The 26,857-nt window shown below is 43.4% G+C and overlaps 1 protein-coding gene across 9 annotated transcripts in view; it reads right to left on the bottom strand.

The window, feature by feature from the left end:
* The window catches only part of LOC122635922 (zeta-sarcoglycan), a 155,844-nt gene that overhangs the window by 97,105 nt on the left and 31,882 nt on the right, over positions 1-26,857 (bottom strand). The window contains exon 1 of one of the 9 annotated variants that reach the window (XM_043826645.1): positions 5,778-5,909. The exons of the other annotated variants lie outside the window; for them this stretch is intronic. The gene's annotated coding sequence lies outside the window, so the exon portion shown is untranslated. Of the gene's footprint in view, positions 1-5,777; positions 5,910-26,857 lie in introns of those variants that run through there. 9 annotated transcript variants of the gene reach the window in all.

Here is a 26,857-nt window from a genome sequence, read left to right as displayed (position 1 = left end):
TTGCTTGTGTTTGCTAAGGGGAAAAAAAATGTTGCACAAAGGAAAAATGAGAAGAATAATAAGAGAACAAAAAGGAAAAGAATCGCATCATAGGACTGACGGACGAACAAACACGCGCTCCATATCGAGAGAAGTAATTAAAACACTCGAAGAATAATGTTTTGTCAGACTCCACCGTATTATACCTGAGGAATGGTATCGCAAAAAGTCTGCGCTCGTTCTCTCGCCTAAAATTTTCCAGGGTTGAGTGAAAATAATGAAAGGGGCTTTTTAAAAGGGAAACTTGAGAAAGAAAGATAACAAAGAAAACGCGAAAGAGAGAGAGAGAGAGAGGTAAGGGTCCGTGCGGCCGTGCGAATATATCCTCGTGCAATCAACTAAGCAAACTTACCAAACAACCCTCTCGTGACCTTCTCCCCTCCTCCGACGCATAAACAAGTAGATGATACTCGCGTTTCGGCAATGATTACACGAGAGTACTAATCCGCTATTATATTTTTTAAACTTGGAGAAAGTAAGTTTTCCGTTTCCCTCGGTCACTCTCGATTTTTCAAGCCGTCCGTTCGTGGATGGCAAAAGAACGACTTTATCTTGTTTATTCGAAATTCGATGAAACTAGCGTCGGTGAGAACGAAAGATAGGAGATATACAGGTAATTAAAATAGAGATATAAGCTGGCAATCGAAACGAAACAACGAGTCGATAGGTTCGTCCAGTGAGGATCGGTGGTGGTGGCTATCCACGAAGTACCGTAAATTTCGTCGCGGTCTATATTCAAGCACGTAGAGGTGCTGGCTAACATCGAACGCTCGACATAATAACGCTTCGATGCCGATCGTAAATTTACCCTCGGCATCGGGCCTCGCTACGGATTTAACCGCTATTGGTATTCCCTCTTTATACTCCGCACCGATTTATCCTTCTATCTTCTTCGATCTACAAAACGTGCTTTTTTACACCGTCCTACGAAAGCTGCGAAATTATTTTTTCCTTTTTTCTTTTCCTTGCAATTCCTCTTATGCTCGAATCGATTCCTTTTTCATTTCTTCCTTTTCTTTGTCCTTTGATGTCATCGCTCGAAGGACACGCGATTACTTCAATCTTCCTTTCTCTGTCTTTCTTTATTCCAGTAAGAATTTACACTAGAAAATGTAGGTTAAGCGGAGTAGTAATTATGCTCTTGGAGTGTCCCCGCGCTTAAAACGCATCTTCAACGTTTTACGTCTTCTTTTCGGTACACAGCTTTGATTCGGGCCGACCATTCGGACAGAGTATACGTCTTGGAATATAAATGGAACGATTGGCAAAGAAAAAAAGAGAGATAGAGAGAGAGAGAGAGAGAGAGAGAGAGAGAACGAAGGTCATAAACGCGAAGATAATACTCATGGAATCTTACTTTACAGCTGGATTATCGCGTTTCCTAACGATATCGTTGGAATATCGGATTGGTCTACGAAAGATTGTGGCGAAGGTCAACCTCCGAAGCTCCTCAAATTCGATCTCGTGGCTTTTCGATACCGTGAACATCCAAGAGAGTTTCTGTCCCCCCCCCCCCTCTCTCTCTCTCTCTCTCTCTTTCACTCTATTTATCTAGAGACTTCCTAGACCAATGGATACTAAAGACACCTTCGAGAGATTCCGTAGCAATAGAGAGAGAGAATCTTCTTGATTGTAGAAGAGAAAGAGGATAGGAAGCCAGCGAGGGTCTCAGTTAGGATAATGCGCTCGCAGTCGAGTCATTTCATAGAAATCGCACTGGCTTCCCGAGCTACTAGACTTCATGCGTATACCTCTTCTACGTATATGTTCTGATCGAGAGAAATTCCCAAAATTGCGAACATTACCACGGACAAAGTCTAGGTATTCGGAATCCTGATTCCCGTAGGAGTATACGCCGGAGACTTCGATGATAACTGTTTGAAGATTCTCCTTAAAACGGGAAACGTTCTAACGTGTTCGAAAGTAGATAAGCTCGATCGCGCGTAGAAAATCGTCGAATATCGTCAACGTTTTTGCGACGTCGATTTTCAAGAGTATACATAATTATAGAATCCGATGCTCGAGCATTAACAATAAGTCCTTCTCCGAGTATATATCTACCGGCTACGACCTACTTTTTCATAAATTTCAAATCTCCACCCTTCTATTATTTCTCGCGTATTCTTTATCTTCTAAAGCAGTCACAGAGGATAATACCACCTCCTGGGAATGATTTAAACTTTCAAGGATCGAACGCATTGTCTCGTGATACGCGACGACCTCTTAACCTTTTCTAAAGATATCACACGCCCGAAATAAAATCATGACATTCTCGATTCCAACGAACACGATTCTTCAGGGTCATTCGATGTTGCCAAGCACGCACGCACACACACATATTTCCAAGTAATTCGTGATATGTACGAACGGAAAAATGAAATCGAACGTTTCCAAAAAAAAAAAAATAAATAAATAAATAAAGTTGCAACGAACGTAGGAATATTTCGAATGGGAGAGCAACGAAGGTTGCAGCCGTCGGTTGCTGGAAGGAACGTGCTCGAAACCCCATGAATTACTAAGACGTAGAACATATAAATATAAAATAACGCGAGATATAAGGTAGAGCTCGAGCGACGTTAGGCTACGGCATAAGTCTGACGTAATGATACATCACCGTAATGAAGGCGCGCCTATGCGACGAGCTCCACGCCATCACTGACTCTCTCCGCCATCTTTCCCTTCGCGAGATAACAAATGCAAACGTTCTCTCTCCTTTTCCTTTACGATTCTCTTCCACTATTCTTTTGAAAGTACAAACAAAGGAAAAATCGATCTGATTCCCCGATAACTTTGGAAGAATACGAGAAAAAAATCATTGATATTAATTTCGTTTCATTTTTACTACCAAACTATTTTCTTCTGCCGTCAAATTCTTATCCTACGATTGGATTTTCGAGCGACTTTGTTTAGGAGAAAAGATAGTATCGTTGAGAAAAAGAAAAAAGAAATCTACGATATTCAAGCTGGACGAGATATTTCTCTGGTCAATTGCTCGCTTTTCTTGAAGTCGGACTAATTACGTACTCTTGCGTACTCTCTTTCTCTCTCTCTCTCTCTCTCTCTTTCTCTCTGTACTTCGAAAATCCATTGAAAGAAGCTGGTAAGTTCGGTCGACCGATTTTTCGAAATAGAATTCCTAGGAGTAGAACTCGTCGTAAGGAGCTTAAAAAGGATCTCCTCGCTGGTTTCTTCGGCGAAAAGAAACGCCGCCAAATATACTGGAGAAAGTAAAAGCGTCTTAAGACTCGCAATCTCAATGCTAAGATTTTCTGGAATGCGCGATTAAGAGAGAAAAAGTTCGTAGACGAGTCGTAGTTGCTTTGACATTTCGACTCGATCAATTATCCGCAAGAAGGTATCTTGTCTTATCGATCATCGAGTTCTCAACGATAACGTCATGAATCATTAAGAGTTGAGACATCTCCGTACGTATATATATATATATATCGAAACTGTCGCGAGAAACTAATGGGATGAGACAAGATGAATTTGAAAGAATGGAAACCGTATGGGAGGGATGTACGAGAGAATCGAGGAGAAAGACCCCTTGTTGGTAGGGGGTTTTGTGAAAGGGAGAGAAAGAGCTCATGCATATGCCACAATCTCATTTGACTGCATAATCGCATTCCAGTCTCGCGGGATCACCCGTGTCAACGAGTTACATATTTTTTTATTCCACATATTCTTTTTTTCCTCGTACGCTTTTATTCGCCCACATCCGTCGTCCTCATCCTCCTCCTCTTCTCCAATCCCCCACTCTTCCTTTTACTTGTCGTCCTCGTCGTCCTCGTCGTAGTCGTCGTAGTCGTCGTCGTCGTCGTCGTCGTCGTCGTCGTCGTCGTCGTCGCCGTCGCCGTCGCCGTCGCCGTCGCCGTTCCATTTCTACCATCTTCTCTCGCTGCTAATTCGCGACGATTGTTTGATCCCGGTACGACCCGACCAGCTCTTCTAGCTCGCTATTCAAAGACCCTAAGATAGGAAACGCTCACGGCTCTTTCGCCATAATCCTTTGCCCATGACTTCGAACCACGTGGGATTTACGAAAGCTTGTTGGCCAGACATTGGCGAGTATTATGCCAACTGTATAGCAAATAATATTCGACAATTTCCAAAATTTTTACCACGTATTAGTTTAAATAATATAGTAAAATGGGAGATACGCGATATAAGAATAATAATTTGCTAACAATGTAATATATATATATACACACAAAAAAGTATTGCATATTAGGTCTATTACAATTAACCTTAAGAAAAAGTTACATTCTTATTTATCAAAGATTTTCTATACCAACGACTCGTATTAGCCCGAGGACTTTCCGACACGAGCGACGCGTTTCTACTCTATTTCCGTAAACAGAGAAGTAAAACAAGAAGCGAACGTGTCTTACCGTGTTATCAAAACGAAACAAAACGAATTACGATCTAATTGTAATTAGTATCGTACCATTCTACTAATAGTACATATTCTACGATCCATATTAATCATTGAGGACTGTAGTTAATTAATCGAATGACGGAGATTAAATAATAGACAACATAAAGGTCAACTAATCGTCCGATTGATCTTTAAGAGATAGACTGACCTACCTTACTCGGTCATCACCTCGTGTCCTTTGTAAGATACAGAAATAAAAGGAAGAATAAAAAGAAAAAGAAAAAGAGAAAACGGAAAGTGGGTCATCCGGGTGAAGTATCCAAGGACAGTGCAAGTAGAGAGGTTTGAATAATATACGCGTTCGTCAGACGTTTCTAGGTACAAAGTATCGAATAATTCGTGTCCGGAAGCGGGTTGTAGATTGACGTCATTTCCGGTCGAAATTATAATTTCTTTCGATCTCTAAAAAAAAATACTTTTTGTCGACTGTTTCGCGAAATGAAACGTTGGCACGGTGGAGACATAATAGATCAAAAAAATTATTCACGCGCTAGTTAAAATCAAATCAATTTTTTATAAACCTAACAAAAAGATCTTTAGAATTGATTGATATTAATGAAACACTATCGGACGATAATTACGTTTACATGTACGTGTTCTATTTTATAAAAAAGAACTTAATAAAAAATTATTTTCATACTTGGCATATTTCATTTAATTCACCAATTTATCTATATTTATTCGAAAATTCAAAACTTCTTGTTTGGTTTATAACAAGTTTAATTTTAAATAACAGGCAAACGTATTATTTTTACCCGTTGCAGATACTCTTTCAGAAAATAGTTAAAACAAAAAGTCGAAACGTATCCGTTAATGTATGCGTTTACGTACAAAAGTCGATCGCTAACGTAAATTCACGGAATCAGAGTCCATACCAACGAGGTAACCGAAAAAAGCTTCCTCCAATTCGAAGTTCCGTGTTTCCGACGTAAATCTCCCCTAAACATGAACGTCGCTCGAGCATATAAATTCTCGAAAGAGGCGTTAGTACAGTGACCTACATAATTTCTCGAAAAACAGCTGGGTAACACTGTCATATGTCTTTAATCTATGTGTTTCATGCATGAATACCGATTACCGATAAAAATTCTGCGATTTGAAATTCCCGAAGGCAACATATGCAGAGAACGCAACTCTTTAAAGTCTTACTAATCTCTCTAACAAGGGAGAAACGTTTCGTTTCGAACGTGCGTGCGTATGGATACATTTTTCTGTATTTCATAATCGCTGGGTGCTTAATCGATATACTGACCTAATTTCTATCGAATTACCAAACCAAGTTGAATTATATTCTTTGTACCTTGTTTATGCGAACTTTCCAGATCGATCTAAGAGATATCCAAGTATCCAGAAAGAACCGTTCGATATCGATTTGTTTGACTACATCGTTTGTGCCATGCGGCTAGCATGATCCTCGAAAGAAATCTCAGGCAGGAAAATCAAAAACGATACAAACTTAGCGAAGATACAAACTTATTTACAGATCACTCCACTTTAAGAATAAAACTCATCGAAGGCAAGATATCGATTCGAAGTAACTCGAACCGATATATTACGTAAATATTTATAATTTATCTTCACCGTTCGCGTACTATTCGAACACCATAAACGAGCTTTCAATATATCTTCGAAAAGATCGATCGGGCGATCCTTACGCGACGATTTCTCTACGTGTTGTGACATCCGAAATCATACGTCGATCGTAGTGATCCTGCACATGCGCAAACCCGAGGGCCAAGTTTAGTACCAGGAGGACACCTCGATCATGCTCCCTCCCACCGAACTCGTCCATTCTTAGGATACGAAAATCGACCGAAGAACTAGGTCAAATATATGTTTTTAAATAGCCTACTTCTTACGTGTTTTTAAAGACGATGTCTCAGGATCGTGTCGTTTACAATCGATTTCCTTCATCAAAGCTTTCTATTATATCGGTAATGCGTACAGATAGAAATAATCGATGAGAAAAAAAAAGTTGCGATAGGCTATCTCCAAATCAAATAATCCGGCGAGGAGAAAAGCGCGACGAGTCGCTATACATAAACAGTTTACACCGAAGGATTGCTAGATCAGATTCCATTTGTTCCGCCTGTCAACCTATGACATATGTCCCAACCGTGCCGACGTACGTAGGTCCTACACTTTCTCCACCGTGATGGCTCTTTACGTATAATTCCGTAGGGTAGGTAGCATTACGTAATTGCCTTAGAAAAAAGATATTAACGACGAAAAGCATACTTGCTTATTTTCTAATTAATTACGAGTACGTTCTTGCGTAAGTTGCTTCGATTAAACATGATTTTCGTTAATTGTGACCTCAATTCCCTCTTTCCGAGGATCGTTCGTCTAAAACGTTTCACGTAGAAACGGTCGAGAGAGGAAGCGAACTCCTTATCGAGTAGTGTAGTGAAATATCGAAGACTCTCGATCGACTCTACCTTTCTAAACATTCTTCGTAACGTAAACAAGGGTCGTTCCCAGAGGTTTCGAGAAAAGGGAGGAAGACACCAAAATGGAAAAGGGAGGGACAGAGAGAAAAGTAGAGAAGAAATTTACTGGACGTAAGTCTTAAAACGACTTCGACAAACACCGTTAATTCTTAAAAAACTTTGTTGCGGCGTTCGAGCGATAGCAAGAACGATCTCATCGGTCACGCTACAAGCTTCTCCCCCCATTTCCTTTCAAGCTAATTCAACTCCTATATCCGAAGTGAAAATTGAAAAATCTACGAACCGAAATTCGTCTTTGAAAACTAAGTCCCGGAATCTACGTTACCCGCCGGATCTCGTCTATTCGTAAAAGAATAGCCTCTCATTTTTCGATCCGAGTTAAGCTTCCAAATCGATTGGTTTCTCGGTACTCTCCGATGGAGTTTAGCTGCCACCAAGAAGATAGAAGCACTTGGTCGCGCTCATTGAGCAGGATTGTCGTGGCGAGGGCAGCAAAGCGAAGAGGAGCACTCCACTTATCTCACAATCACTTAGAAAGCGATCCTCTCCTCGGATCGGACTCCGCCTCCGGAGCACGACCAACCAACCCTCGAGCCAGTAAAATTGCATATCTTCGCGAAGCAGCGGCATTTGCAAGCAAATCCCTCGGCGGTGGCGTTAATAACGGGCGCGCTACGTGTACGTACGTTTTTTTCATTCTTTCTTACGTTCGCCTTCGTCCTCGTCTCTCTTCGTCTTCGTCTTCGTCATTCTTCGTCTTCGTCGTCTTCCGGAGAGCTTTCCTCTTTCTCCTTCACCGTGCTGTTACATGCGGCGTATCAAAACGTGAGTGCGCCACAGCCACGTAGCTAATTATCCCCAAGAGCGTACGAAGGTCCTGAAGGTGATCTATTCGCTGCAAGGAATTTCTTCGAGTGAAAGCGAAGCGATGAGGTAGATGAGAAGGAGCGAGCGAGAGAGAGAGAGAGAGAATGAGATAGGGGAACGGGGAGAAGAAAATGTAAAAGGACGAATAGAAAGAGGGTCAGCGAGGAAGGAGGAATGCAAATGAGAGAAGGAAAAGTAGAGAAGAGCCAAGGAGGGAACTTCTCTCTTCTTCTCTCTCTCTCTCTCTCTCTCTCTCGCACACACACACACACACAGAGCGTTTCCTCTCCCTCCCTCGCTCTCTCGAAGAGTAGAGCACTGTAGAAGGCAAGCCAACCTTGTCGGGGGTCAGGGGAGGAATGAGAGATGTAAGGTAATTAAAGCGAACGTGCACCATCTTGTAGGAGATTTAAAAGCTCGTAACTTTTTATGATTTACATTCCTTTCATTTAGTCGCACGTTCCTACGGATAGACTACCTTTCTCCTCCTACTTTTACTCCGGCCTTCTTCGTTTCCTTTCCTCTCTTCTAGACACCTCCGCCTCTTCCTACGCTTTTTCTTCCACTTTCCTCGAGCACCGGCATCTCGCTAGCCCTGTCTACCCGCCGCCTTCGTTCTACGTTGCAATCTCGAGATTACGCGAGACAACTTGGCCAAACGCTTCGGAACACGAGTTTCCAACTCTTTCGCTCTGCTATACGTTTACCAGACTCCATCGTGCTCGTCTCGTACGACACGTAGATTAATCGTAGCCTTAACTCTATATATATTTCTCCTTCCGTAAATTTTAATACTCTTCCTATTAAAGCTCGAGCATGGTTGTAATTGCGACGGTCCGATACCGATAGACCGATACCGTAACGGTATCTTTGTGCAATATCGATTTAGAAAGGTCAGCTTGTAAGCTCGCATCCATGCTCTTTCCGATCACGAACCATTCGAAAAACTTCTCCCCTTTCTTAAAACGGTTGAACATTTTTAATGCCAAAGTTTCAATTGTATTCTCTCTACGTATCTTTCCTGTACAGAAGGTGGTTTGAGTTTACGAAGACGACGATACCATTCGTGATAAGCACGAAATTAAACGCGAATAGAAGTCAAGAACTCGAAGGGAAACCTAACTATCTTATACATTACATACTTACGTATGTATTCACGTAGATACACTGAGAAGACGAAATTAGGCAGGAGCAAATTCGACTTGCGCTCTCGCTGCTCCTTCTCGAGTGAGCCGAGAGAGGGAGGGAGGGAGGAGAGCGACGGAACACATACGCGCATATATCTCCTCATTCTCGCGGAGCGTTTATTCGAAGACAATGAAAGCATTAGAGATGCTCTCTGAATACGGTTTCTACAGTTATTGATAAAGTCGAATATACTCTATCGATAATGAGATACGCGTTCGTTGGAGGAACCGCGCGAGGAAAGATTTAGTCCGTATCGACGATGAGTCTCTTTCAAACCGATCTATAGTTTTCGTCTTTATTGTCAGATAAAACGACTGCTTTTACCCTTTTCAATTTATGCCCGAATAGACGAGACGTAAACGAGAACGTCGTTCGCGATAGTGCAAAAGCAACGAAATATCGTGTTGGGAACGATAAATGCGTTAAATATCAGCGAAATCGTCTGGTATAACGACGCGCGGTGCACCCGCTAAATGAGATTACAAATTCAAATACTATTATACAAGAGGTTAACAAATATATCTTGGCGAACGTGTAATCAAATGTCTGGGAATAATTGCCGAGGACAATTTAACCGTTAATGCGCGAGCCATGGCATGGAGTTGGAAAGAGAAAGGGTCAGATGGGTAGACGGAGATAGAGAGACTCGCTATTCAGTCTCTTGGCGATTCACCGGTGCTCGACGTGGAGAACGAAAACGAAGAGGCAACTCGACGACACAGAGTTCCTCTACTTTCCAAATTAGTCGTACGATCTAACCGCAATGAGCTGCTCCTTTTCAATTCGAGTCGCACGACGAGAGATCCTTAGTTTGCGTTTATACACGTCGGATCAAAGTTGACGCACGGAACGCACGTTAACGGCTGGTAGACGTGCTCTTTATTTTCCGTTCCTGCTTTCGGTCGAAACACCGCAAACTCCGCGGTTTGTTTAACGCGCTTACTCCTGATATTTCTTTTTTGGTGTCATGAGCCGAGTACTCGGTGTAAGCTTTAAGCGGCTGCCAGTGATGTATATAGGTATATATAGGTATGCAGTATCCACCCCTAAACTCCACATTTCTGGAATTATACGAAAAAGCAGAAAATGAGAATAAGTAGGTACGTGTACGTCCGGGAGTTCTCCGCTGGCCATTTTAATTCGTTGATCGATATTCTCTCCGCGAGGGCGATACTTTTCGAAAACACCGCGCGTGCAGAAATCGAGTAACAACGTCGACGGCGGAGGACGTTGAAAAACAAAGCGCGCGAATAAGGAAAAGAGAGAGAGAGAGAGAGAGAGAGAGAGACGAGAGGAGATTGATTTGTCGCAAAGTTACCGACGGACTACGTTTGACCATTCGTCATTAAAATATGCATCGGTATGCGTTCTCGCATGGACGAATCGGCAATTGCGAACGGCTTTTCCAATTTCCCGTCTATCGCTTCGCCGATGATTTATTCTTGACACCGCGTCGTATCGTAAATTCGAAAGTATCGTTCAAAAATCGTAAAGAAGTCCACGTTCCAATCTCCGTCGAATGGTATCGAGTGTCGTACGACCGAGAATTAAAAATCTCGCGCAGACAAGAAATATCTGCTTTTCCGTCTACCCTCCTTTCTATCGGCAGCATGCGAACGAGTTTGCCGCTACAAAATGTCTTCTCGATATGAATTTCTCGTCTACGTTTTGTTACCTCTCCTCCATGAAATTCCATAACGTTCGTGCTTTACGCACGATGTCTAATATTTTAACGAATTTCCCTTCGCGAATTTCAGTTTATTTCAGAAAATCGATGACAACGACTGAAGGTTAATATTTTATCAACGAGCTGTTGCAAAATTGTGGAACCGCGTAATCGCTTTTTCGACGTTGTCCGTATACATCGACGGACGAGGAGCCGCTTAGCAAATTATTACCACGTACTTACTTACAAATTACGTTATTCGTCGTCGGAGAGAAAACCGTCTTTCTCTCGATCCGTACCGCGCACTCGATCTTTCTCGAATGGAACGAACGCAAGATCGAATTAAATATAACATCACATTTCAGAAATATCGACTAACAACAGTCTGATAAAGCCAATTTTGCTAAATGTAAAAGCAAAAATTTCGCCTTTTCCGGCCCTTCTGTTTTCGGCTTTCAATCACAGAAAACATTAATGGTTACTTCGTTTCGGCGTTATCAAACTACAGCCATTCCCGAGTCTGTCGCAAACCTCAATGATCGATGATCCATCGGCGTAATAACTGTTTTATCGATGAGTAAGATCAATGGAAAAAGACCGAGCCATGAGGGACGCGCGTTCGTAGGCGTGCACATCGATACGCGACACATAATGTACGATTTATGGAAGTCGAATATATAGTCGATAAGGCCACGAACACGGGAGGATAATCTTCGTCCCGTTCCTTGTTATCCGAGCTTATCGAGGCTACCTCCGGGTCTGGTTAATTTGATTGGATTTGATCCGATGACGTACGAATCTTGGTCAAGACGCTAAGCGTCTAAAAGCATTCGTCCGTGAACGAAAGACCTTCGCGTCTACGGGCGCAAAAAAAGAAAAAAAGGAATATAAGCGAGATAAATACAAAATAAAAGGTTCGATGGATCCATGCGAAATGCACTCGATGCTGGCTAATCGTCTCGAGTTCGGATATCACCGTTTCGAATATAGGATACGTCGTACTCGTACGTCCCGCGTGATCTTATCCATTAGCGAGATCACCGGTGCAGAATCTCGTCTATCGTGCATTAATTATGCGTATTATCTATGCATCCGTAATAAACGCTTTGAAAGGAGAATACGTCGAAACGCGCAGCGCGTCTTCGAACTCGTATCGATAAAGTAAAGATAATCGGTAAACTCCGAACAATGCTCGTGATCGATCGGCTATCGACGATAAAACGAAATATCGACGTTTCTTAAGTCGCACTTTCGGTAGTAAGGAAACAAGGTTTATCGAATCCAATAGAAGAGTTTCTATCTGCTGACCGCAGTTGCTTGGAGAAGGAACGGAAGACCAGCTTCGAAAGCGATATAAGCGATCGCGAGAGCGACGGAAAGAGAGTGGATGCTTAGCAAGAGGAAAGAGAGAGGGGGTGGGGGTTAGAAAGCTCGCAAACTATATCACAGTGGCTTAAAGCAACCCTTATATACCGTCGGTGTAATCTCAACTCCGCCTCCTTTCCGACGATCTGTCAGCCGAGTTAACCGAGCGGCGAATTAATTAAACTTCTATTTACGATATCGACGAATCAGCGATATCTTCTTGCTCTCTCTCTCTCTCTCCCCTTCCCCCCTACTCGGTGCCTACTTCGAGACTGTTATCGATATATCGCGGAAAATGTAATCATTTTCTTAGGCAGACGGTGTACCCTCGAGTACGTTTCGTTCCGGATGCTTCTCCGCCTTCGAGAGGAAATAATCGTCGAAGAACGCATAAATGCAAGAAAACGCTTCGTCTCTCGCTAGTCCTTGACGAGAATTTTGTCATTATTACGAATAACCAGTATCGGAATTGTTTACCGTCCTCGCATATTGAAAAGTCGAGCCGCCTTGTTATTTCCTTGGAGAATTGGACTCGGATTATAGCTAGATCGACGATATCGTAGTAAAAAGTGTTTTTATTGATACGATGTTAAATTAAATTCTTTCGAACGGAAACTCCGTCCAAGGAATGAATTCTAAACACAAAAATCACGCCGACGAATTATCGACGTTATTGCAGAGAGCAAGTATGGAAAAAATTAATAATTGATTTCAAGATCGATCGCAGTGTTTTTTTTTTTGTATTTTTAATCGTATTTTAATCCACTATGGAAAAAATTAATGATTAACCTTAAGATCGATCGCTTTCTCTTTTTTTTTTTAATCGTATTTTAATCCAAAAGTCTGGATTTATTTAAAAATTCAAATCGATCGACGAACGGTGGAAAGGTCGTCTTAAATAAAATTCTCTCGCGTGAGCAATGTAATTCGTTCTTCCACGAATCAAGGAGAGACTGCGCGAGCCGAGGCATCGCGCTACTCGAACAAAACTCGACGGCAAGATCGATATTAAATGAATTTTCTTTGTCGCTGCATCCTTCATGGCCTACTCGTTGGACCCAGCTAAAGTTTTCGTTTCTCTTGTTTGAGAACAACGCTCTCTTCGAATTTAGGGCGGAGACAATACCAAGTAATCCTTTGGATAATTTAATCGAACGGAAAGGTTAGAAGAAAGCCGGAAAGCTCTCTGCGATCGTAATCTGGTAACACCGAGGAATGACAAAACTGAAAAACATGGAACCGAGCGAAATTACTTAAGAAAATTTCAAACAATTAATCGACAAATCGCGTGAAGAAGTTGTAACCTCCTCTTTTCGTTGATACGAGAGAAGTCTAGATGGCACGAAGGAAGTTGCAAATAAGAACGTTGGTATCTCGAGTTGCTACCGCCAAGTTAGGAACCGTCTCGCGTTGGCTAGTGTAGCTTTTGTGCGCGCTTTAATACGACGCGTCTGTCGTCGTAACGAGACAAACCACCGAGGAAACAACGCACGGTGTAACGTTAATCGCGCCTGGTCCGACGATATGACTTTGGCGAAAAGCTCTCGCGGAGTATTCAACGTCTTCTCTTGTTTCGAGAGAGAAAAGACGGTAGAGAAATTGTGCCGAAGGAACGAAGCGATCTCGTCGATCTAAGCCGCGGTGTTTCTTCGAAAGACCGGAAGGAAAATCGCCTAGCCGACCGACCGACCGGATGACAGGAGAGCACGTTCGTACGACTATTCTCGCGAAACCCATCGGAGGAAAGATTAAAGGAAAAATCGAACGAAAGGTCGCGTGTACATCGGTGCACTGGCAGATTCGCTCCTCGATTCGAAAGTCATATAGACTTTACTAATTCCAACGATCGCTTCGGTAAAGCGGTACTCGAATCGCATTACGAAGATTTTAAGCATTGTGCGTGCGTGCGCTCCCTCCGGAGGATTCGTAAAAGGGAAAGGGAAAAAACGTGTGCTCTCGATCGGACGGAAGAGCCCTTCTCGTCCACGAATTAACGTAGGTACGACGTAGCTTTCAGCGTTTCTCCGTCGGTCTCTACGCCGACATATGGCGATTCGATCTGGCACGTATGTATATACACGTGCGCTCTAAATGCGCGCGCGCAAACCGTCGTGTTTCGACGTCGCATCGTGGCCCGGTCGTTTCGCAATAATATACCGGGTGTCCGTAAAATCCGCGAACCGCAAGCACCACACGATCCGACACACGTGACGCGGGCCAAGCGTGCGGGGTTATAGGCGGAGAACGTCGGGTTCGAGGGGTCGAGAGAGAAGGCGGAAAGGACGTTGGGGTGGTAGAGGGAGAAGACCGTTTCAGCCACGGCTCGACCGTGCGGCGGGACAAACCACCGAACGCTCGTTCTGTCCGGCTAATTTACTTTTTGTATTTTCGGCTTAAATCGACCAAGCGTGGCCGATAGGTGCTCTCGCTATCTCTGCCATTCCCCGACCGTCTCCCGACAGTGCGCAAACCGAAAGCTCCTCCATACGCGACCACCGAAAGCTTTCCTCTAACCGTGAATGCCAATCTCCTCGTCCACCGCGAAGCGATGCATCTCTATTTTTGTTTTGCCTTCCGCTCGATCGCTCGTTTCTCCCGCCCCTCCGTCTCTCTCTCTCTCTCTCTCCCTCTCTCTCATTCTCCGATCCGTCAACCAACGTTCCCTTCTCTCCCTTGCTTACTCCATTCGTCCTATCCGAAAACCAACGAGAGCTTCACCGCCACGGCGGACGACCGCGTTTCCGCTCAAATTTTCCCGATGGACGCAATCGCTCGCACCAGGAGCGAACGAATGAGAAAGAGACCGAAGAAGAGAGACGGAGAACGCCATGGCGTGATTCCCTTTGGTTCTAGATCCGATTGTCGAAACCCCGTTCGCTCTCTCTCTCTCTCTCTCTCCCTCGCGCGCGCACAAGCCTCCTCCCTCTTTCCATTTCACGGAAAATGGGAAACTCGTACCGCAAGCTGTTGCATCGACCTCCGGCTCGAACGCCGATCTCTCTCGCGGTTATCCGACAGAACGATGGCTATTGAAGTCCCTTCCCACTTCCCGTTCCTCTTCCTCCTCCTCTTCCTCTTCCTCCTCTTCCTGCTCCTCCTGCTCCTCCTCCTCCACCTCTTCGCCGCTTGTTTAAATACCGTCGCGAGGGTACTGGATGTATGTCATTTAATCGAAACATCCCGATGTAATCTCGTGGCGCAACTAAGCACTGCCTCGAAACTCCTCGACTTTCAACGCGGTTCTACGAACGATCGATCCTTTCTGTTTCGGCCAGCGAGTTCACGAGGAACGTACGTGTACTTCGACGAGGGCTCGTCCGAAATGATTAATTACTATAATTTGCATAAATATACGCGATGCGTGAAATCGCCGCCGTTAATCTCTCACATCCGCACCATGCGTTTTCTCTGTCGTGGAATTTCAACTAGCGAGTTATATGCTACCTCTCGTCGATGAGCAAACAGAAGAGTTTTACAGGAATATTAGAGAACGCGATATATCTCGTAAGAATATTCCTGATGCAACGTTGATATTTATAAATATGCGATAAAATTGTATAATTCGATCGTTATCTATTAAATAAGCCGAATAAATTTTTCTATCGATCGCGCACGATACACGACGATTATACGACGGCACTCGCAAGCTGAGATATAAACTCGTTTACCTTATAAAGATATATATTTGCCGTCAACGTCGTTCGTATTCGACGAGAAAAAAAGAAATTAAAATCCCCTACTGTTTTGCTTTCTCCCCTCTTTCCAAGTACTTACCACGAATGGTTAAGATAGGCGAACTTTCAAAGAGTCACCGGCACATCGCTTCTACGGAAACTTGACACGTTTCTTCCGAAAATAGAACAAATATGAATATGGACGTGCGCTCGACAGACGTCGTCCCTTTTCAAACGCGTACAAAGGTCCGATTTTTATCTTCGAATTTATCAAGCGAGAAATGCGAGCTTTCGCGTTAAAGGTTATACGTTTGAGAATGAGAAATAATCGACGAATTGTATTCAAAACGAAATATTCGTACTTTATGATTCGCAAAAGCATCGCGCTCATTGTTCATTTACGCATTGTAGAAAAAAAAAAGATATATATGAAATCGATTTATAATAAAGTCCTTTTTCATGTATTTATCCGGTTATTACCGGGAAATAACGAGGTATAATAATATGATAATGAAATTTTACAGAGTGAATGACACGAAGTATGAGAATGAATATTGTATGAGTGACATTGAATGTATACGTGCGCGTTCGGTAACGCGCTCGTCTATTTTCAAAGAGGACGCTCTTTCCGCGTTACGCGAAAGCGGTAAAAAAGTAATTCGGAAATTATAGATTACGCGATCGAACGAACAAATTAACGAGGAATATTGCGTAGAAAATAACGTAAGACGCGATAAAAGTACAGATAAAGAAATATCCGTAGTTATTTTTAATCGAATCCTACGGCGTACGATACATTCTTGGGACGATTATTTAAGTAACGTATAAGAAGATGACGATCGTTGAGCTCGTTCGTACGCTTCTATTTTAAAATCGCTAAAATAACGACAACTGGTAAATGTCGAAAAAGATGTAGGATAACCGACAGAAGAATCGCCCGAGTAAAAACACATTTATCGATCCTTTAGAGTGCACTTAGGTATGGTTCAAATTTAGAACGGGTTCACCGATATCGCTTAACCGTTGCATTCTTAATTCGATACTCGGCACGTCGAGAGAAAAATCGAGAGAAAAGAAGAGCGCACGGCCGTGCGCCGTAATATCGCCAGCGATTGCAAAATATTTTATCCTAATATTTTTTCCTTACGCGAGATACATCATGTTAATGGGGTAGTTGCGGGCAATTTATGAGAAAAAAAGGCGAGGTGATTACGGAAGCGGGAAAACGTTCTCGACGATAAATACCGTAAGATAAACATACCGACCTCGCGGAACGTTAAAGAATTCTGCTAATCGTTATTCGATCGTTGAAAAGAAAGTTGCTCGACCATTCGCTGATCCCCAACAATTTTTCGATCGAAGAAAGATTCAGCGATCTCGCGACTTCTCGTCGAAATCGGATTTGACCGTATCGGGATAGACGCGATTACCTCGATTTAACATCTTGCGTGCTTCGTCATCGTTCCATCGTTCTATCTAACGCGTTGCACCGAATGATTTATCAACTTTTTAATAATAAATCGACTGGTTATTGCGACCGACTATTCGACGCGCACGCGGACGCCTTCGAAACGAAACGCGTATAAATCCTATCGCGTTGCTACCGTTTGATAAGAGTAAATAACCTGCGAAATCTCTCGCGTACTCTCCTTTTTTTCCCGCGATTCGTTTGTACGTTTCCACGTATATAAACATTTTGGAAAAAGAGGAGAAGAGAGAGGGGGAGAGGGAGAGAGAGAGAGAGACTAAAGAACCGAAAAGAAATGAAATGAAAGTTGAAACGTTCTCTTGTACTAAAACTCTTTGAATATCGATCTCGAGCATTAATTTATTATATTCCGATAAAATATTATCGATTCTCGATATAATTCTAGACAAGAGGCAAACTACGTCGAAGCTTCGAGCGAGCCACATTTACACGCTCGCATCGTGGAACTCGTACCTAGTCAGGAGCATTGCGCGAGTTTTTAATACCTACGTTGCTCAAATAGCGCTTAAGCCTCTTAGAACGTACCTGCTATTATCACAATCGGACCAAATGTTAAAAACCTTACGATTCGGTTTGATTCAAGATTACTTCATTCATAAATTTTGTAGATGAACGTTTTATCGTACGACTTTAACGCGATCGAGGCGACTGTGTCTCGAGCAACGATAATAATAAAATATTATCGAGAGGATGACGTTGGTCGTTTCGACCGACTCTATTTGGCGGGAAACACGAATTTGAGAGGAGCGTTTGAAAAATTTGCCACGACCAGGCTAGTGCTCCCGACTAGCCATGAAGAGAGGGAAAGAGAGAGAGAGAGGAGACCGTCGATTCGTTGGTTGTAAAATGCTAAACAAAGCGAAGCACGAAAGAGAGGTTTGCTCGTTCAAATAACGCGTCTGACCCGGCTCGCTAAATAACCAGGCGCGACGAACGAGCGCAGCACGGCGTTGTTTTCTACCGGAAACTCGTCGACTTTTTCTAAAGCAACCTCCATTTTTTTCTCTCTCTCCCTCTCTCTCTCTCTCTTCGTCCTCGACGACCATCTCTCTCCCTCACGTATTCAAATTTTCCGATCGCTGCTGTTTCGTATTATCGAAAATATTCCCTTTTATTTTCTTTTTCTCATTCGGACCGGACGGAAATATGTTATTCTCTCGGATTATAAAAAAGAAAAACGCGAAAGCGAGAAATATGAAAAATCAAAACTTGGATTACGTTTCTCGTATGCGTGAAAGCGAACGTCTTAACGCGCACGAGTGGAGTAGAAAGAAGCTTTAAACTTTTATCCCGCGAACGTGTCCCTGTACGCTTGAAACTGACGCAAGATCGTAGTTTATCAACGCGTGGGATGGGTTAATGTATCGCGAGAAGATAGTACCGTGAAGAAAGTCCAACGCGATCGTACGTTCTCGAGCTGTCGTCCTCCCTCTCTCTCTCTCTGTCTCTCTCTTCCTGCCTCGCTTTCTCGACGTCGACGTTTCCGTACTCGTAGAGGTGTCTCCGGAAAGTACATTCGAGAAGAGAACCAATGAAAGCGTAAAAAGAAGAGAGGGAAGAGGAGGAAAAGGAAGAAGAAAAAGAGGAAGAAGGATGCGAGTGCTTTGACAGAGGTCGGAAGAAAAAGCAAAGGTTAAGGTAGACTCGTGTCACCTGAGGAGCTTCGGACGTGATCGGACTTCTCACTTGTAAGGCCTTCCAAAGAGTCACCACCGTCGTTCCTTCTCCCTCTCTTCCCTTTGACGCCCTTTGACGCCTTCCTCGACGAACCCTATCCTACCTAGGAGATGCTCCGAGGAAACGTTCTCTCTACCTGTGGTTTTACGAGCAACCCCTGTCTTGCGCTTTCACCCATCCCTCCTATAGCTCTCCATCTCCAACTTTTCTCTCTCCCTCTGTCGTGTCAACTTCGGAGAAGCTAGCAATTTCGTAGCTTTCGCCTTCTTAAATGATTCCGACACGTACCGAGCTTCCAAGTTTTTTTATCTCTTTCTCCGCGTCTCTTCCTCTCCGTAAGAAAGATATCTAGGACGAAAGGGAAACGATCCGATAAGTAATTTGTACGCGAGCCAATTTTATTGATAATAGATAGATATAGGAGAGTCGAGAACGAAAAGCACGAAACTTGTTTCTCCTTTTTATTTTCCTTCTTTTAACCCGTCTCTTCTCCTCGATCACTTTTCTACGCGGAGCGTGTCCGCGGTGCTTTCCTTCTCGGGGTAATCTCCAAGAACTTTCCGAGATGGATCGTCCCTCGGGGTGGAATCCGACGGTCGACTTTACCCTCTCGGCATTTACGCAAACAAGCGGAGAAACTACGTTTCCGTCGTTGGTGCGACTTCCTTTCTACCTTTCCCCTTTTCTCTTTCTTTCTCCGTAGAAATTATTTCGAGGACAATATGGCGACGATAATACGCCGGTGTATTCCCGGGAGAGAGCAACTCCGCGAGTAGAAGTAGTTTTTCAGATTTCCTTCGGCCACTTCAAAATAATAACTCGGTGTATCGACGCCTTGGAAAAGTTCGCGGGCCGCTCTAGAGAAATTTCTATCTCGAGATTCCAATCGTTATCCTCTTCGCTCGAGACCGCGCTCGTTCTCGCTTTGTTTTCGAAACTTAAGAAAACGCGAGATGTCCCGAGGCTTTTAAAAACTCTGCTGCGAACGTCGTCGGATATATGTATAAACGCTCGAACGTTTATAAAAACCTTTCGAAAGGTAAACGAGACGACGAAATGGAAGAAGAATGGAGCATGAGAAGAGAGAGAGAGAGAGAGGAGAAAAGCCGGGAAAAAAACGAAGAGCGAAGCGAGAAAATTTGCCGGGGTAAGAGGAGTCAAAAAAATCGCCGAATTATTCTCTCAGCCGTCGGATATATCAGAATTTATTTAGGGAGCCTCTAGCAGCGCTCGTCGTCTCTCGTCCCGCTATTCGAAGGAGTCAGTCGTTTCGCCTCTTTCTCTCGCTCGAAAGAATCTTATAATACGTTATACGCGTTGTACCGTTCTATTCTCTCCGGCGAAATCTCGAGCTCGCGACTACGTTCGAATCCTAATCCGCGAGAATTCTCGTAGCCAGGGGCCACCGAGGGACGATATTTCGAGTCCTACCTACGGATTATTTATAAACCTTGCTCTCGTACAATATTTAAGGCGTAACGCGCGGATACGTCACCGTGACCTCTCCGCGACCCAGAGATCTTTACCCTTACGCGTTTCCTCTCGAATCCGTCCTTTTCGGGGACGATCTCGCACAGCCCGATATGCCTGCGAGCGTACACCAGTACCGCGTATACATCTATCTCCTCTTGAATTTCATTTTTCCTGATTTTACGAGATTTGGAGCCGAGCCGGTCCGCGTAACGTAATACTTTTCCCCTTCCTCGCTACCTCGCGGAAAGGTTTGTCGCGAAAAATCGAGAACGTATTTCCGTTCGAAATACCAAGCGTTGAAAGGTAATACCAGCGCTCCGATTTTTCTTTCTTCGTTCTTCTTTCTTTTCTTTTTTTTTTATTTCCTTTTTCTCTCCTTTTTTCTTTCTCTTTCCTTTCTTTTTTCTTTCTTTCTTTTTTTTTTTTTTAAGACACCGATATCTCTGCTTTATCCGTTTAACGAGAACGAGGTGATAAAAATAAACGAGCCCTTTCAGGCGTGGCGTAACGCGAAGCCGCGATTCGTGGCCTTAAACAAATGACGGCTACGTCAAGTTACGAGGAAGATCGCGGCACACCGAGGGGTTATTTCTCTTCGACCTCAGATTGCAGGTTTTTGTGGCAGTTGTTAATAGGCACTCGTACGACTGGCGATAAGGATCACCGTCATTTGTCTCCCTCGAGTCGAGAAATTTTTAACGGGGTGTCGACTCCTCCCAAAACTTTCCCTCGATCCTCGACGACCTTTCGTTTCTTTTCGATCTTAAAGTCTCAAACGACGGACTGGTTCGATCGAAGAGCGATGGATGATTCGACGACAATCTCTCTTCGATACCCTGTCGTTAAACGCATCTAGCATCGTCGATCCTTTAATTACGTTTCGATGCTCATTATGGTTTCGCTAATTCGCCCGTTCGTTTCACTACGAACATATTTATTTAACAGTATTTCGCGAAATACCCAGGTAATATTTCGCACGATATGGCACCGTATTTCCGTCCGCATATTTTTCAACGAAGGAAACTAGAGAAGCGTAGGTCGGCTGGGTGAATAAAGAGAGAAAGAGGAAAGGTGGAGGGAGTTGGAGAAGGAAAATTCACAAAATATTTCCACCTTTCCTGAATAGTTTACATCTCGCATAGGTTTACCCATTTTAAAGCCGATCAGCACTGAATTTCGTTCTCCGAATTCGGATATAGCGGGATTGTGATTTTTAAGATACGCGTTGACCTTTCCATATAGCCTCAAATTCGGATAAATATGTTCTCGCGAAAGGTACGAACAAAAAAAAAAGAAAAAGAAAGTGAAACGAGTTATTAATGGCAACGAGCAAATAAAAAGGTCGATGCTACTAATTACCATTTTTTATCTGTTACGTACAGTCGGATCATTAGCGCATCGACAATATATCATGCGATGTTATTAACGTCTATTTCGTTCTACAAGTACGTTCGTATCGAAATGAAAATATATTGCGATTAAAATATCTCTTACTCCGATCGTATAAAAACATATTGTTATATATCGCGTAAACGCTAATACGTCGATTACCATCGTGATAAATGTTATAGGACGCTATCTACTCTCTGTCCTAATTAAACAAAATACGATTTCTATAGACGTCGCTCGTACGCGTATGTATCTTGAGCGCTTGCTCGATACGCTCGAACGTTCGAGCAGCTACGTATATTTCTCTTTCTCCTTCAAATTTCATTAAAATCTAATTAAAAAAGAAAAGAATTTGTTTTATCAACGCGCATATATATTTATTATATGAAATATGAAAGAAAGGAATATAGTCGTTCTACTCGATCGTCTCGATCCGATATCGAATCCTTCTCTACGATCCGCCTATAACCGATCGTTGCTTCCGCAGCAACAAACGAACACAAAGAATTGAAACAAAGAGTGCCGATAAGTAGTAAAGGTAACGTTCTTTGGCGACCGGCTATAAAGATTCGGCCGTCTTTCATTTGGTCGTAATTCGGAGAATCGGAGAACGAACGAACGAACGAACGAACGAACGCAAAGCGATAAGAACGATCTTTTAAACAATTATTCGGCTATTACCGAGTCGTCGGAAAAACAAGAGCGCGCGCGTACGATCGATTAAAACGGCGTTACCCGACGACTCCTCGATCTTACAAGAGCAATACGTAAAAAGAATCGATTTGGTGAAATATCAATTTAGGAAGAGATATAGTTTATATCAGATATTATTCTTTCCTATCTCCAAGCGCGCTAAGAGAAAATTTACAATAGGAGAGATCCGACGCGATAAACTTGGAACGGAGAAGAAAAAAGTTTCGAAGAAGCGAAAAAGTCGGTGACAGTGAAAGAAGAATAGCCGAATCTCTCGTTAGACAGCATCGCTTTAATATTACTTTCCGATCGGCACCTTCGACCGGACCTTCGACGACTCCGATACACCGGTGGCAAAGGCGACGGCAGTAAATCAGCCGACGAGAAAGCTGCCGTTCCAGTTGGTGTTGCCAACCTCGCTCCAGTCAGAGAAGGTTGGATAGCTAGGACAACACGTAACTGCTATCGATATGCAAGTACTCGCTTTCCAGTTTCCTTCGACGTCTCGCAGCCACAAACAGTGCCGACCGTGGACTATAGAAGTACATAGGACCTCTCGAAGGTTACGAAACATACACCATCGATCGTGGTTCTCTCGAGCCAATCAAGATTGATGTAGATTTCTATAGAGTTCGATCATTGATCGCTTTCACGCGCAAAATGTTACAAAACAATGAAATCGTGAATAGCCTCCATTCAAGAACACTCTATTCAAAGTTAATTCGGAGCTTGCTTTTTTTCTAACCGTACGTCGTTTTAATGCACGCGCCTTTTTAATCATTTACGCGTCCCCGTTCGACAACTCGAGAGAGACAGAGAGAGAGAGAGAAATCTGTTATCGAGACCTGTCGTAAAAAAAATATATATATACATAAAAAAAGAAAGAAAGAAAGAAATTACAAATCACTTTTGGCACAAGGACGATTTGTCGTCTCTCAAGATTTTCCGATTTCGCAACTTTTGGAAATGGCTCGAGATCACGGGAAAAGCCGACGACAAAAAGAAGGATAGTAGAAATGAAAACTAACACGAACAACGTGCCGTTTCCTGTGAGTACAATCATTATCTATGCGCCCCTGGAGATCTCGAGAACAACGATCGGTTGTGGTCGGGCCCAAGTCGAGGCAGCAAGAGCGAAAGGAAATCTCCGTGCCGCATCCTCGCGATCGCAAGGATGCGCGGGACAAACGATGATAGATCGTACTTTCTTAGCAAGGTCGTTTTTTATTTTTATCTCTCGGGGCGATCTCCGATATCTCTATGTCCGATAGATCGTTTATAAAAACAAAGTATCAACTAAAATTTTTAGCTTTGTCACCGTTAACAAGATGTCTGATAAACCTCCGCTTTGTATTCCAGCGATCGACTCACTCGAAATTTTATGAATCGTTTTCGATGCGTACCCAAAGTTAAACCCAGTACTTTTCGATTTTCTAAATGTTTTAGTACGTACCAGTTTGTCCGTATCGGACCCCTACAACCCGGTGCTATCTTATCAATTTTTAAGAAACACCATTCTCTTTAAGTGCACATCGATCAGAGGTAAGTTAAAAGAATGTACGTTGGACATGTAATTATCTAGGATAATAAAGGCTCCTATATATATATATATAGACACACACGTGGGAGGAGAGTAGGGCGAAGCGAGAAAAAGGAAGAAAAAAGAAACGCGGAGACACGATGATGGACGCTCTTTGAAGAGGAGGACAGTTTCGGTCGCTGCAGGAATCAGAAATCGATTGTTCGGCAATAACAATTCGGTGCACTCAGCTGAACGGGAGGAAGAAGCTCGATATAAAGGGAGAGAAAAAGAGAAAGATGGAACGGACTGGAAGGGAGTGGGGGTAACCGAGACTGGAGTACTACTTTCGCGTCGGCCCAATATCTGCGAGTGCATTTTTCCAGATATCGGATGGAAGACAAGCGGCCGAAATAGATGGTACGTAGATGGTACGAGGACAGCCGACGATACCAAAACACACCGATTCTTCGAGCACGCGCGGACAAAACAGCCTCCTATTTGAGCAATCAATCTAAAAGTAGGAAGACGACGTCCTGCGCAAGATGTGCCAAGCTTACGAAACCGAACCGTCGACTTTTCACTTATGCAAGATATTATTCTCTTTGTATCTTTATAAATGCGTGTACATAAAAATGAGAAAAATGATATGGTCGTTAGAGAAAGAAAAGGGAAAAGAGGAGAGACGGAGATACGTGTTCTTACGAAGCAGAGTGATACGGGAAGATTCCTTACATCGTAAAACGCTCGTATCTCCCGATTTGCCGTTATGGCCAAAAGGAAATAACACGGTTTACAATCACCCGATACGGTATTACCGTGACACGAAAAACGAACGCCCGGGGAAAAGTAAAAAAGGAACGTGCCGCGAGAGGCAAGTTAAACGACTTTGTGAATCATTAATTCTATTGTTCGGCCTCTAATGATTCTCTAAACATCTGAAAGATTTAACTCGTATAAAGTAGGTACGCGGAATAGCGAACGATCGAACACTTTTGTCCATTGCCGACTCGTTATTCCGAGTTCATGCATACGCGTACGCTCCGTCCGATGCATATATTCCTTCTTCGAATATGCGGACCACTAAAAAGCGGATATAGGTATGATATATAAGCGTGATCCAATTTACCGAAGGTGCATGCAAAAATTTTTACGTTTATGACCGGCAACTCATAATGTTCCTGGATGCCTCGAAAGCCCATCGTGCGCGCAAGGCTTTGTGGCCTACAACAAGATTAAAGAGAGAAAGGATAAAGTATGAGAGCGCTAGGATGATGCCCGTGGTAAAGCAATCGAGACCCGTTACTACTATTCCCTCTATCTATCTCTCTCAGAGCGATAATTTCGCTATCGAAAGAGTCAAACTCAAAGTGGTAATAATCTAGAATATAATGCGTAATTAGAAAATAAAATGTAAAAATATATCGGTGTATAGCGACTGTAGAAGCATCGCTACCACCATTGCAGTAGCATCAGCAGCAGCAGCAGCGGCGGCAGCACTAGAAGCAGCACCGTTGGCCCGGGAAAGTCGAAGCGGGAGAGAGAAGGGTGTGTGGTGTGTGTGTGTGTAAGAGAGAGAGAGAGAGAGAGAGAGAGAGGTGAATGAGAGAAAATTAGAATGGTTGAGAAGACGGTAGGTGGGCGGAAGGAGAAAGACAAAAGGGTGAGAGCGTGAACGGATAAAGGCTGGGAGGAAGAAAAGGTGCGAGATAGTCGAAGGCGAGAATAACTAACAGTGATGGGAGCGAAAGAGTGAGTGAGTGAGTGAGTGAGCGAGCGAGCGAGTGACTGAGTTAGAGAGAAAGAGAGAGAGAGGGAGAGGGAAAGGGAGAGGGAGGAAAAGTGGCAAGGGCTGCACAATGCTGAAACGAGGGACGCGTAAACTTAATTGACAAGCACAGGTGGCGCTTAAACCTGACTACCCTTCGCCCGTACTTAACTACTTGCTCGGTGTTCTGCCTCTGTAGGATCGAAGCGGCATTCCTGTTTGCAGAACCCGCGCAAAATTGCTGCTTTCGTGGAATGAAGTTTCGTTCGACGAACGAACGAACGAACGAACGAACGAACGAACGAAAGATGGAACGGAACGAAATTGAAATCGCGATCCGAGCGGAACAGCAATTGAAGCGATTCAAGGGTTTCTTGTCTTGAGGTTTACCTACTAAGGGCATTTACCCTTCTTGCTCTTCCGTACTTCTGACCCACGTAGAAAACGAGACTACCATAAAATGCAAATCGTACGATGACTTAAGGCTTGATCCACTTCGTTTCTGAGACGACTGGGAATCTTTCTTCGAAATGTAGAACGGTAAAAGAAAGAAAAAGGATAAAATAACATTTTCCTCTCTGTCTCGTATCGTTCGAACGCAAGACGAAGCGATGGAAACGAAGTATTCCTATAGATTTAAACGCGGACGACTCGCTTTAGCCGGATTTCTCAACGTTAACTATTATCGTTTAGAACTACGCGTATGAATCTTTAATCGTTCTGGTTCACGGTACGTGAAAGAGGCTCGGCGGTTTGCATTGCACCCTCGTTGGCTGAGCGCGTAAAAAATTAACGACCTGTCTTCCGGGGTCAAACACGACGTCGATCGACACGCCCCTTTGGAGTAAGTGAAGCGGATACGATAGAAGAAAAGAAAAAAAGAAACGAGCGGATTTTCCATCTCTTTCGCGCTCCCTCCCCACCCCCACCCCCTCTCTCTCTCTTTGTCTTTTTCTCGTACGTGTAAACCATTCTATAGCAGAGTTTACAATATCATAGGAGGTATCGACTAGGATACTTTGTCGACAACGACGTCAAGTTTTTTTACTCCGACTCGATCGAACAGCAAATCTTTCTTTCTTAATCGATCGTAGATATTCTAGATGTAATCGTAAGTTATACAATTTTATCGGAATAGTATCGTCGCGTAGGTAAGTACCAT

Source organism: Vespula pensylvanica, chromosome 20 (assembly GCF_014466175.1).
Source record: "Vespula pensylvanica isolate Volc-1 chromosome 20, ASM1446617v1, whole genome shotgun sequence".
Classification (NCBI taxonomy): domain Eukaryota; kingdom Metazoa; phylum Arthropoda; class Insecta; order Hymenoptera; family Vespidae; genus Vespula; species Vespula pensylvanica.
Note: the sequence above shows the minus strand (reverse complement) of the source record. Positions and strands in the feature narration are given on the sequence as shown.